This window comes from Sus scrofa, chromosome X (genome assembly GCF_054392235.1).
Source record: "Sus scrofa isolate SSC_HxYL_T2T_F1_AM1 chromosome X, Sscrofa_HxYL_maternal_Yorkshire_Landrace_v2.0, whole genome shotgun sequence".
Classification (NCBI taxonomy): domain Eukaryota; kingdom Metazoa; phylum Chordata; class Mammalia; order Artiodactyla; family Suidae; genus Sus; species Sus scrofa.
Genome location: NC_139401.1, coordinates 3,225,082 through 3,238,377, shown reverse-complemented (window position 1 = coordinate 3,238,377; position 13,296 = coordinate 3,225,082). Strand labels below are relative to the sequence as shown.

Here is a 13,296-nt window from a genome sequence, read left to right as displayed (position 1 = left end):
GGGGGGTGATGCCTTTCTTTTCACACCAACATGTCATGGGGGAGTTCCCTTGGCGGCTCAGCGGGTTAAGGATCCGGTGTTTCAGCTGCTGTGGCACGGATCCGATGCCTCGCTTGAGAACGTTTGTAAGTCTCAGCTGCAGCCAAAAAAAAAAAAAAGAAAGAAAAAGAAAACATCAAAATACATTTATGCTGAGTTCCCGTCATGGTGCAGCAGAAATGAATCCGACTAGGAACCATGAGGTTGCAGGTTCCATCCCTGGCCTCGCTCAGTGAGTTTAGGATCCGGCGTTGCCATGAGCTTCAGTGTAGGTCGAAGGCACAGCTTGGATCCCGTGTGGCTGTGGCTGTGGTGTAGGCTGGACCCCTAGCCTGGGAACCTTCATATGCTGTGAGTACGGCCCTAAAAAGCATCAGAGGTATTTTATGTGAGTAAAGCTGCCAGCCGGGTCAGGTCCTTGGGAGCAGAGATTCTGCACGTTTCTTTACTGGACTGTCAGGCGGAGTGATGAGAAGGATGGTTTTATAAAGCCGAGCCTCTTGGAGCGGTGAGCATGAACCATGCGTCACTTGAGGGCACCTGGGCAGTTTGCCTCTTCACCCCCCCATCCTCCTCCTCTCTCCTTCCTTTAAGAAAACAAGGTGCCCCAGAGACAGACAGACAGACGCTGCAGTCAGCATCCATCCTTCTGTCCATTTTTATTCTTTTTTGGGCTGCACCTGCAGTGGATGGAGGTTCCCAGGCTAGGGTCGAATCGGAGCTGCAGCTGCAGGTCTACACCACAGCCACAGCCACACGGGATCCAAGCCACATCTATGATCTACACCACAGCTCATGGCAACACTGGATCCTTAACCCACGGAGCGAGGCCAGGGGGTCAAACCCGCATCCTCACGGACTCTAAGTCGGGTTCTTAACCCACTGAGGCACAGCGGGAACTCCCTCCTCTCCTTTCTCTGCATTTTTTGGATTGCTGCTCTCCCTGGGGGCTGGGGAAAAGGGATTCAAGCACTTAGTGTTTCGGCCCCAACATTTTGAGTTCAAAGGGGCCAGTTTGGGTCATGATAAACCCCCCCCATCCCGATCGTTGTCCGCTGCATGACCACGTGGATAAATAGTTTAGATTCGGTTTCATTTCCATCATCCAGAATTTCTCGTCAAGACACAGCCCCTGGCTGTCACGGATGCCTCTTATCTGGGTCCACCCAGCACTCAGCTTCCTCAGGATGCCGTGTGTTTCACATGCACATCTTGCCGTAAAAGCCCTAAGTCTCTGCTTCCTCAAACGGGTGTGTGTTGCATGCTCAGCTCTAGCTGTAAGGTTGCCATCCTGAGATGGGTTTTTTCCCCTTTCTGCAGAAGTGCCTCATTTTCGTGGTTTTCACAGCCGTCCCAAGAAGGAGGCCAACACTAGCTGGAGGGAAAGAGATGAAGGGTTTAAGATTTGTTCCCCTCGAAGGGGCAGAGGATGTTTCTGCAGCCCCCCGTCCTCAGACGTGGGGCGAGATCAGTGCGCAGAAATTGTCCTGGACGGAGGTGGCCAGACTGGCTGAGAGCTCCGTGTGGCTGCAGCAGTTCCAGATGTGTGTTTCCGTCCCGCCCCTGTGATGCGGGGACGGAGGGTCCTGGGCGGGTGCCTCTCCCCCTGTGAACGTGGGTCCCTCCAGCACTGAGCTTGCCCGTGTCCAGCCTCTGAACAGAGAATGGGGACTGTCCCTCGGCTGCCTCCAGGTGACAGCTCACCCACTGTCTCTCTGTCCTCCCTTGGGGATAATTTGGGGAGGGGGGTTCTTGGGTTCTGACTCTCGGGAGCCATAGATAGTCATTTGACCCCCATTGGCAGTGTCATTTTCTGTCCAGGGGACATGGCTTCCCCGCCGTTGTTTGGGCAGCAACCCACCCACGGGGCGAAAAGTCAGTGTTTCAGGCTTTGTGATTCTTTTCAGGTGGGCTGTGTGCCCCTAAAACCATGTTGACAACGAATGTCAGGTTTGTACTTCCTTGTGTCTTTGTCAGGAAACACTCCTCTGTGTATGTGTGTGCACGACCTTAGGTATTCATTTTTTAAAATCGAAGTATTGCTGCTGTTCGATTTCACGTAAGTTACAGGTGGGCGAGACCCTCATGCACCCTGTTTTAACGTTCTAGTCCATTTCTAGTTATTAGCAAACACTAGCTCTATTCCCTGTGCATACACCGTGACCTTGTAGCTTATGTTAAACTCACAGTTTGTATCTCTTGCTCCCCTCCCCCCCGCCCCCCCCCAACCCCAAGTTTCTTCTCTGCGTAGGTGAGTCTGCTGCTTTTTCTATTCACTACTTTGTATTTTTTTCAATGACACATAGAAGCGATCTCACATGGTATTTGTTTTTTCTTTTTGACGTACTTAGTATGAGAATCTCTAGGTCCATCCATGCTGCTACCCGTGGCGTGATTTCTTTCTGCTGATGGCTCAGTCCTGTTGCATCGTGTGCGTGGACCCCTTCTTCACGCACTCATCGCCTCATGGACATTTAGGTTGCTTCCTTGTCTGGGCGGTTGTGAAGAGTGCTGCTGTCGATATTGGGAGGTGGGTTATCTTTTGAAGTGAGTGTATGTGGTTTTGTCTTGATAGATGCCCAGCAGTGGGACGGCTGGATCCCACGGTCGTTCTAGGTTGAGTTTTCTGAGGAACCTCCGTTCTGTTCTCCGGAGTGGCTGCACCATTTTACATTTTTCACCAGCAGTGAAGGAGGGTTTTCCTTTTCCTTTGACAGTGTTTCCACCGCTGAGCAACAAAACTCATTGATAAACACAAGCGGTATCCTTCGCCGTGGGTCTCACCGAAAATCGGGGTCACCCAGCCTTGGCCTGAGGCCCACGGCTGCCACAGTTTCCCCGGCGGGAGGTTTTCTGCTGTTCCCATTCTTTCTGGGACAACCTCTGAGTCCTCACAGCTCCCTGGTTTCAGAAACGGCTCCCATCAGAGTTCCAATTGTGGCTCAGTGGGTGAGGAACCTGTCGTCATCTCCATGAGGTTGCGGGTTCGATCCCTGGACTCACTCTGTGGGTTAAGGAGCCGGCGTTGCCGTGAGCTGTGGTGCAGGTTGCAGATGTTGCTCGGATCCCTCGTGGCTGTGGCTGAGACAGTGTTGTCGATGATTCGACCCCTAGCCCGGGAACTTCCACAGGCTGTAGGCTTGGCCTGAAAAAGGAAAAAGGAAAAAACAAACAAAAAAAAAACACAACAGTTCATGTCCGTCTCCGTGTGTGTCCTGTTTCTGTGTCTGTGTGTCCTGCCCTGTCATCTGGTCCCTTGTGCTCTGTTTTACTGTCTAGCTACGGATGCTCTTGGCTTCTAGAAACACCTCAGTCAAAGGGCCACCGGGGAGTTCCCGCGGATGACCGCCTCGGCGCAAGTCCCTGCAGAGCTGCAGGTTCGATCCCCGGCCCAGGGCAGTGAGTTAAAGGATACGGTGTTGCTGCAGCTGCAGCTCAGATTCGATTCCTGGCCCAGGAACGGCCATATGCCACAGGTGCAGCCATTCAAAAAACACAAAAACACACACAAAAAAAACAGCCACTGGGATGAGTGCAAGGCTTTCCAGCTGTGATTCCAGGTCGGCCAGGTCCCGTTCCCCTAACTGAGCTGAGCTCACCTGGTGGTAGACGGTCTCCGACGAGGAAGAGGAGAGCTTTCCTTCCCGGCTTTTCGGGAAGGAATTATTACCAAACTCGGGTCCGCTCGCGCGCCCGCAGCGAAGCCCGGCTCCTGACCGCGGGTTGTCGGGAAGGAAAGGGCCTTTATTGCAGGCGCCCAGTAAGGCGTCTAGGAAGCGGGTGTTTAAGAGACCAAAACTCCCCGAGGGTTTCAGCAAAGCATCTTTGAAGGCAGAGGAGGGAGGGGCGGCCTGGGTACCAGGGGCGCTCGTGCGCGATCTCTGATTGGCTGAGGGTGAGGTCCTGGGGCGGGGTCACGGGGGTTAATTCTAACTCCATCCCTCCTTAGGCGCCTGGAGGCCTGGGGGGCCTTGCGCTCCAGGTTATCAAGCAGTAGTTCATTTCTTCCCCGTGGTGCTGGTTCCAACATCCGAAAAACAGCTCCGGACCCGAGATTAGGGTTTGGTTATCCGCCTGCTTTAGGGAAGGGCTGCCGCAGACGTGGGTCCGGAAGGCCCCCTGGAGTATTGCTCGGTGGCCTGTCAGTGACCACGGCCAGGCTCTGGCTGCAGAGGGCCTGTGTGTCCTGCAGCGGTGGCCTCTCCCCACGTGCGGGGTCGGCCCTTTCCTGGGGGTCTTTGCGGCCACTCTGATCCTTCCTTCTCTGCTTGCGTTTGTTCCGGGAAAGCCCTCGACGGTAGTGAACCCTGAGTTAGGCTCGTTAGAATTTCCATCACTGCCAGCACTGGCTGTCACAGGAACCCACTTCATAACTGATTTCTGCTTATTTTTCCAGGAATTCCGTGAGCCTAACCTCCTTCCTGGCCTCCCTTGGCAGCCCCCCCCCCCATCCTGGAGTTTTAGGACTTTCTTTTTCATTAATTCGTTTTTTTTTTTTTGGAAAGTGCCTGCAGTGTGCAGAAATTCCCCGGTTAGGGATCGACCCGAGCCACAGTGGTAACCAGAGCCACGTGGTGACAGTGCCCAATCCTGAACCCACTGAGCCACCAGGGAACTCCTTTCTTTCATAATTCTTTCTCTGGATCCCCAAATAATGCTAGGGACTCTCCCCCCCCCCCCCAGCCCAGGGAGGTTATTTCCAGAGTTTCCTTGGAGTGAGTGCTGCCGTGCGTGTCGGGGGGAGGCGGGGAGGCCCTGAGCAGGGCGCTTCATGGGTTTCTGAAACCTCTGTGGTGATGGGCTTGAGAGCTCATTTTCCTGGGTTCTGGGTGCTGTCTGAACCACTCTAGGGCAGGTCACTTGAATTCTTTGCCCAGGAACAAGCCGTCTCCTGGGGCTGCGTCGTACATGTCACATCAAGTTAAGACAGAAGTTAAGCCTTGGATGCTTCAAAGCCTTTCTGGCCTCTGGGACGGGTTTTGCAGCTCTGCCTGGAAACACCAGCCGTTGGTGCCTCTGACGCCTCACAGACCTGAGGCTGGGCCTTGGGGTCCTCCTCCACGTGGCGGGGGCCCTAGACCACCTTCCCAGCTTCCAGGGCCGTGGCCTGCCTGCCACACACAGGTGGAAGGCTGCTCCCACCTCCCCTGGGTAGCCCTGGCCAGGCCATCAGCCCCACAGTGCCCATGGCCAGCCTTCCCTGATTCCAGGTGTCATTTCATTTATTTTGCTTTTTATTTCTTTTCTTTTTTTTTTCTTTTTATGGCCACACCTGGGGCCTAGAGACGTTCCCAGTCTAGGGGTCGAATCTGAGCTGCATCTGCGACCTACACCACAGCGTGCAGCAGTGCTGGATCCTTCACCCACTGGGCGAGGCCAGGGATGGAACCCACATCCTCATGGATACTAGCCGACTTCTTAACCCACTGAGCCGCAGTGGGAACTCCCAGGTATGGTTTTAGATGTGCTTCCCCGCCGTGCACCCGGCCACCAGCCCCGTCTGCTCAGACCCGCCTCCTGACCCCTTGTCCGCCTTTCCTCTCTGCAGACCCCGGGTCCCGGGCTCCAGAGGCACTCCCCGTCGGCCAGATGTGCAGACAAAGCCCCCCCGAGACCCTTACATTCAAACCCCGCGTGTTCTTGGGTCCTGGGGCTGCCCGTGTGCATCCCGGTTTCGGAGCCGTTATTCCGAGGTGCTACCTGGCCTCTTTTGTTGGGGTCCTCGGCCTCTGTTTTTCTGGGAGGAGTCTCAGAATTTCTGCTCAGGAATTCGACCTCTGGCCTGAAGCCCCATCAGGAAGCTTTGCCACCTCTTTATTTCCAGCCCCACTTTGTTCGCCTTCTAGATTGATCGAAACTCTCTCTCTCTTTTTTTTTTTTCCGGTGCCGTGAGAGGAGATAGGATGTGCTGGTAGCAGGTGCAGCCGGCCCCGGCGGGGTGGGGGCGCGGGTGGGGCAGGCGCCTCGGGGAAGTGGCCCGTGGAAGGAGGGGCCCTGTGGTCTCTGCAGGTGTCATGGAAAGAGGACTTTTCCCAAGGGTTTTCATCATGCCGGGGGGACAGCCAGTGCCCTTCCCCTCAGACAGTGGGGGTTCCAGGAGGGGTACCTGGTGAGTCTCCCTTTGCTTTTGGGAGGCTCCTGGCTGGATCTTGGTGGAAACAAGGCAAAGGTGTGGGAAGGTCACACCTCCTGCGCCGCTCCGGGGACGCCAAGACTGGGGTTTTGCAGCCATTGTAGGAGCTGATCGTTCCCTGATGGCCAGTTCATTAGGGACACACGTAGCGTGGTGATCCTGGGCCTGGATGGAGGTGATGCTATTTGTATATACAGCACCTTCTCTATCCTATTGATGTATATATTCTTGTTAATTTCCTGTCCATCTATCCGCATGTTTATCATCTATGTATTTATGGGTTATCAATCTGTGTATCTCTTATCTGTCATCTGTGTCTTTTCTATCGATGGTATGTATACCTGTTTGTCCTCTATTCGCATGTATCTGTCTGTTGTCTATTTTGTCTCTGTATTTGTGTATCCTTCCCCCCCTCCCTGCTTTTTAGGGCTGTACCTGCAGCATATGGACATGCCCAGGCTTGGGGTTGAATCAGAGCTGCAGCGGCCAGCCTGCGCCACAGCCACAGCAACGTGGGATCTGAGCCACAGCTGCGACCACAGCTCACGGCTGTCCTGGATCCTTAATCCACAGAGTAAGGACAGGGATTGAACCCACATCTTTTTGGATACTAGTCAGGTTCTTTACTGCTGAGCCACAATGGGAACTCCATTTATTATCTATCAGTTTCTCTTGTATCTTTATATTTGTCATCTATTCATGTATCTACTATTTATCATCTGTATAGTATCATCTATCACTCATTTATGTATCTATGTATTTATTTTTTATTAATCTGTCATCTCTTTCTATCTCTGCATCTGTCTACTTATCTACCTCTATTTATCTATCTCTGTTCATCCATCCACCCACCCACCCATCCACCCATCCATCCATCCACCCACCCACCCCATCCATCTACCCACCCACCCACCCATCCATCCATCCACCCACCCACCCACCCACCCACCCATCCATCCATCCACCCATCCACCCATCCATCCATCCATCCACCCACTCACCCAACCATCCATCCATCAATCCATCCATCCATCCATCCATCCATCCATCCATCCATCCATCCACCCACCCACCCATCCATCCATCCATCCATCCACCCACCCACCCACCCACCCATCCATCCATCCACCCACCCACCCATCCATCCACCCACCCACCCATCCATCCACTCATCCACCCATCCACCCACCCACCCTTCCATCCATCCATCCACCCACCCACCCACCCACCCACCCACCCATCCATCTACCTGTTCATCCACTCACCCAACCATCCACCCATCCATCAATCCATCCACCCACTCACCCAACCATCCATCCATCCATCAATCCATCCATCCACCCATCCATCCAACCATCCATCCACCCATCCATCCATCTACCTGTTCATCCATTCACCCAACCATCCACCCATCCATCAGTCCATCCACCCACTCACCCAACCATCCACCCATCCACCCATCCACCCATCCACCCATCCACCCATCCATCCATCCATCCATCCATCCATCCATCCACCCATCCATCCACCCATCCATCCATCTACCTGTTCATCCATTCACCCAACCATCCATCCATCCATCCATCCATCCACCCATCCATCCATCTACCTGTTCATCCATCCACCCACTCACCCAACCATCCACCCATCCATCAATCCATCCATCCACCCATCCACCCATCCATCCACCCATCCTGTACTTTTATGGTTGAGCTGAAGATGCTTTGAACAACTTCGATTCTCCCTCTGGGAAATTTAATGAGTTGATGCTGTTTCCTCAAAAGATAGCTGTCATTGGTCGATGTGTCACGATTGACGAATTTCCCTGCTCTGTCTGACACTCTGGAGGGTACTATGGAATTCCTTCTATCCACTGTCCTCATGCCCCCCTGGGGAACCGCTGAGGACCGGGTATTTCAAGCGTCTCACCCGCGAGAGTGGGGGAGGGGACATCAGCCTGCCCGCAGCGCCTGTCCCCTGGCTCCTGGGCAGACGGACCCCCACCCCTTCATGCGCACTTGGCCGGAGAGTTACAACTCGCCCTTCTGGGCCAGGACAGTAGACCCCGTAGCCAGCAGCCTGCAGTGCACGTCAGGCAGGGTCTGTGGGAGACAGCCGAGTGGATGCAGGCCTGCCTGGGGGGTGGGGGGCTCCCCGAGGAGCGGCCCGGCCTTCCCATATCACCTGGGCTGTGGGTGGTGAAGCCCCGATGGGGCATCTCCAGGTGGCGAGAGGGCACGTGGGAGGTCCAGCCTCTGGGGTGCAGTGCACCCTGTTGGCATCCAGGGTGTCACACGTGGGCCATGGGGGCCCGCCCTCGGTGTGTGATTGGGCCCGTCTGAGGCTGCCCTGCCAGGTACAGCCTGGGCAGGGGCCCCGGCCCCAGATAGTAGAGAGGCGTGGGCCAGTGCCCGAGTCCCCACAGGGGGCTGCGTGGGGCGTGTGCGACCGGAGGGACCCCCTGGGAGGGGCCAGCAAGGGTCGGGGGTGGTGGGGGGCTGGCAGCACGGCTCCCTGTCTTGTCCTGAGCACCCAGTGGGGAGCTATGCTGGGTTGGGGTTGGGGAGGTGGGATGACGGGAGGTTCAGGTGCACTGTTAGGGTGGGGGGGCAGTGGGGGGAGGCTCCATCCATCCAGGGGGAGAAGGCGGGTCTGTGCAGAGACAGAGATGATGGCCCCCAGCCCTGCTCTTTCTCCCTCACCTCTGACCTTCCCGCGTGGACACCTCCAGGCGAGGGGGTGTGAACCTGCTTTGCATGAATATTTGTACCCTCAGGGGATGTGTTAGGAGGTGGGCTGTTTGGGAGGTGGTCGGGGTGGGATGAAGGCATGGGGGGGGGATGAGGGGGGATGGGTGTCCTTATGAGAGGAAAGGACCAGCGTTCCTTCTCTCTTGTATGAGGGCACAGCGAGGGCACAGTTGTGTAAGCCGGGAAGGGAGCCTCACCGGGCACCCCGCTGCCCCGCCGTGATCTTGGATCAAAACAGCTTCCAGAACCATGAGAAACAGATGTCGGTTGTTTAAGCTGCCCAGTCTGTGCCGCTATGGTAGTCTCCAGAGAAACAGAGGCAGTAGGACGTAACTATTATCTAGGTGGGGGGGGTACATAAGAGATGAGTGATAGAGACGGATGGATGAATAGAGATGGGTGGATGGGTGGATGGGTGATAGAGATGGAAGGATTAGATAGATAGGTCTGTAGGACAGTGGGTCGGTGGGAAGATGGATGGATAGATAGATGACAGATGGATGCAGCTATTGGTCGTGTTTCTCTGGGGAACCCCGCCTAAGAACATGTATCTGTATATGTGCGTAGCTGTATCCGGGTGTGTATATAGTGGTGGATTGCAATTGACTTACACTTAGGGAGGCCAAGAAGGGCCCCCGCCTGCAACCTGGAGCCCCAGGGAAGCTGGTGGTGGGTTCAGTCTGAGTCCTAAGGCTGGAGGACCCGGAGCGCAGGTGCAGGAAGGATGGGATGGAACTCCAAGTCCCAGCTCAAGGACAGAGAAACAGAGACACAGAGGGACTGGGGGGGGGGGGGACAAAGAAGTCCCCCTTCTCCTTTCAAGTGTACCCAGCCATCAGCTGATTAGTCGGGGCCCACCCACCTGAGGGAGGGATGGAAGGAGGAGGGAGGGAGGGATGGAAAGGGGGAGGAAGGGAAAGGGAAAGAGGGAGGGAGTGGGAGAGAGGAGCGAGAGAATCCCTGCTTCCTTCTCTCTATTCTACTCAGCCGTCAACTGATTAGACAGGGCCCACCCACCCAGGGGAGGACAAGATATTTTCCTCAGTCCTTTGTCCAGATGCTCCTCTGCCCCAGAAACGCTCTCCCGGACACACCGGGTGATGTTGCTGCACTCATGCCTCTGCCAGCTCCATCCCTAGCCATTCGTTGTCGTGCTGCCCCAGGCTGGCAGGCAGAGCACCTGAGTCCATCTAGATGAGGCCAGGGCTGCAGAGCTCAGCTGCCTCTCGCCATCACCCACCTGCTTCCCCATGTGCTCCCGGGCAGCCGGGGGCCTCTCCCAGTGGCCCATTGCATCACCCCCCTCCAGCCCGCAGTGGGGGTGCGGCTTATGTTCAGATACTAAAGGCAACTCTACAGAAGGGTCCTTCTTGGGTCCATGCAGGGGCTGTTGTCTGTGCCGCATTGCGCATTTTTCCCGGTCACCCTGGGGCCTCTCGCCACAGCCCTCTCCTCCGGGGTTGGTCCTTCCTGACCAGCGCTTGGACCCTCTGACCTATGCTGCAGCTGTGGCAATGCCGGCTCTTTAACCCACTGTGCCGGGCTGGGGATTGAACCTGCGACCCAGTGCTCCTGAGATGCCACTGATCCTGTTTGCCACAGTGGGAACTCCCAACGGAACTTTTTTTTTTTTTTAATTTTTGTCTTTTTGCTATTTCTTTGGGCCGCTCCCACGGCATATGGAGATTCCCTGGCTAGGGGTCGAATCGGAGGTGTAGCCACCGGCCTACACCAGAGCCACAGCAACGCGGGATCCGAGCCTCGTCTGCAACCTACACCACAGCTCATGGCAACGCCGGATTGTTAACCCACTGAGCAAGGGCAGGGACCAAACCCGCAACCTCATGGTTCCTAGTCGGATTCGTTAACCACTGCGCCACGACGGGAACTCCTTTTTTTTTTTTTTTTTTTTTTTTTAAATAGAAGTTTCCTTGTGGCACGGTGGGCTAAGGACCGACTGTTGTCACTGCTGTGCTTTGGTCATGGCTGTGGCTTGGGTTCAATCCCTGGCCCAGAAACGTCCATATGCCATGGGTGTGGCCAGACAATTAATATTCTATTTTAGAAATTTAAAAATTTAAGTTTTTTCTTTTTTTTCTTTTTACGGCTGCACCTGTGGCATATGAAAGTTCCCAGGCTAGGGGTTGAATGGGCGCCGCAGCAGCCAGCTTATACCACAGCCACAGCAGCACGGGATCCGAGCTGCCTCTGCCACCTACACCGCAGGTTGCTGTAACACTGGATCCTTAACCCACTGAGCGAGGCCAGGGATCGAACCTGCATCCTCACGGATCCTATGTTGGCTTCTTCACCCGCTGAGCCACAGTGGGAATGGCTAATTTTTTTTTAAAGTACAGTCGATTTATAACATTGTAGCCATTCCTGCCCTACAGCCGAGTGACTGGGCGATGCATGTACATAGATTCTTTTTTCCATTCTTTCCTACCGTGGCCTCTCCCGGGAGACTGCATATCATTCCCTGTGCTGTACAGCGGGACCAGGTTGTTTGTTCATCTTTTATATAATAGTTTGCATCTGCGAACCCCAAACTCCCTGTCCCTCCCTCCCCCACCCTTCCCTCTTGGCAACCGCAAGTCTGTTCTCTGTCTGTGTAGCCTCTATTTTAGAGCAGTTTTATGTTCCCAGCAAACGTGAGAGGAGAGCACACAGGTTTTCCGTTTCCCCTCGCCGCCACCCCCACTCCCCCCAGGCACAACCTCCCTGCTATCCACATCCCCAGCTGGAGTTCCCTGGTGGCCTAGTGGTTAAGGATCCAGCGTCGTCACTGTTGCGGCTTGGGTCATGGCTGTGGAGCAGATTCTGTCCCTGGCCTGGGAACGTTTGTGTGCTGCAGGGGGTGGCCAGGAAAATAAATGAATAAAGAAATCCCCCAGCAGAAGTTACATAGTTACAACCGATGAACCTACAAGGCCATAGTTTAATTAGGGCTCACTGATGGTGTTTGGACAACGGAGTCATGCCCTGTATCCATCATTAGGACATGAGGCAGAGTATTTTCTCTGCCTTAAAAATCCCCCGTGGGAAGTTCCCTTTGTGGCTCAGCGGTAATGAGCCCATCTAGTCTCCATGAGGATGCGGGTTCGATTCCTGGCCTCGCTCAGTGGGTGAAGGATCTGGTGTTGCCGTGAGCTGTGGTGTAGGTTGCAGATGTGGCTCGGATCCCGCGTTGCTGTGGCTGCGGCTCATGATTTGACCCCTAGCCTGGGAACCTCCATGTGGCATAGGTGTGCCCACCCCCCCAAAAAAAACAAGATCATCTGGGATGTGCAGTCACCTTAAGACGGTCGAGTGGGCCCCTTGTTCTTCGGTTTGGAGGGAATTGCCACGGGGTTTAGTGGTGTTGGCTGTGGGAGGCGAGGTTTAGGGGTCTCATGAGGCTGACTTTCTAGGCGGAACGTCCGGGAGACCTGCCAGCCCCTCCCGCTCTTCCCTGCCTGCTGCCGAGGGGCCAGGTGGCCGTGCTTGTGACTGTGCCAGGCTGGCTTGAGGCTGGCTCTTCATCCACGCTGCCCTGACCCACCCTGCCTCCCCTGCCGGGTGCCTGAGGCCCGTGGCTGGCTTACCTGTGCATCCAGCATCCAGCGAGCAGGTCTCACCTGTGCATGGAGGATGCCAGGCACGGGCAGGCCGAGCACAACTGTGTTGCGTTGGGCTCCTGCCCAGCCCTGGCCTTGGGAATGGCACCTGCTTTCACGTCAAGTTTTCACCGGGGGCCACGGCTCAGCTGGGGAAGCAGTTCGCACACTTAGCTGGGTCTGTGCTCCTAACCATGCCCTTTGGAAACTAGTTAGGGCTCTTGGAAAATGTAAAGATTCTTAGGCTTTGTGCTGCTTAATTTTATGGTGACGCGGCTGAGCCACGGACCCAGCGATGTGGTCAAACTCTGGTCCACGTGCTGCTGGGAAGGTTTTTTTTAAAGGTGAGATTAAGGCGTTCCTGCCACGGTGCAGGGGCTTGAGAATCCCACTGCAGCACCTCAGGTTACTGTGCAGGTGTGGGTCCGATTCCTGGCCTGATGCAGTGGGTTAAAGGATCCCAGGTTTTGCTGCTGTGGTATATGTAGGTCACAGCGCTGGCTTGGATTCACTCCCTGGCCCTGGAACTTCCATGTGCTGCAGGTGTGGCCATAAAATTAAGAAAAAACAAACAAACAAAAAAGGGTGAGATTAACATTGAACTCATGCAGCCACGTGGATAGACTCAGAGATGTTCATACTTAATCAGTCAGACAGAGAAGGACAAGTACCATAAGACATCACTTATATGTAGGATCTAACATATGACACAAGTGGGAGGTCCCATTGTGGCTCAGTGGAAAAGAATCTGAGTGGTACCCTTGAGGATGCAGGTTCG

At 55.0% G+C, this 13,296-nt stretch overlaps 1 protein-coding gene across 50 annotated transcripts in view; it reads left to right on the top strand.

Moving 5' to 3' along the window:
• Positions 1–13,296, top strand: part of LOC110255319 (polyprenol dehydrogenase) — a 339,610-nt gene that overhangs the window by 12,408 nt on the left and 313,906 nt on the right. The gene's annotated exons all lie outside the window — the stretch shown is intronic.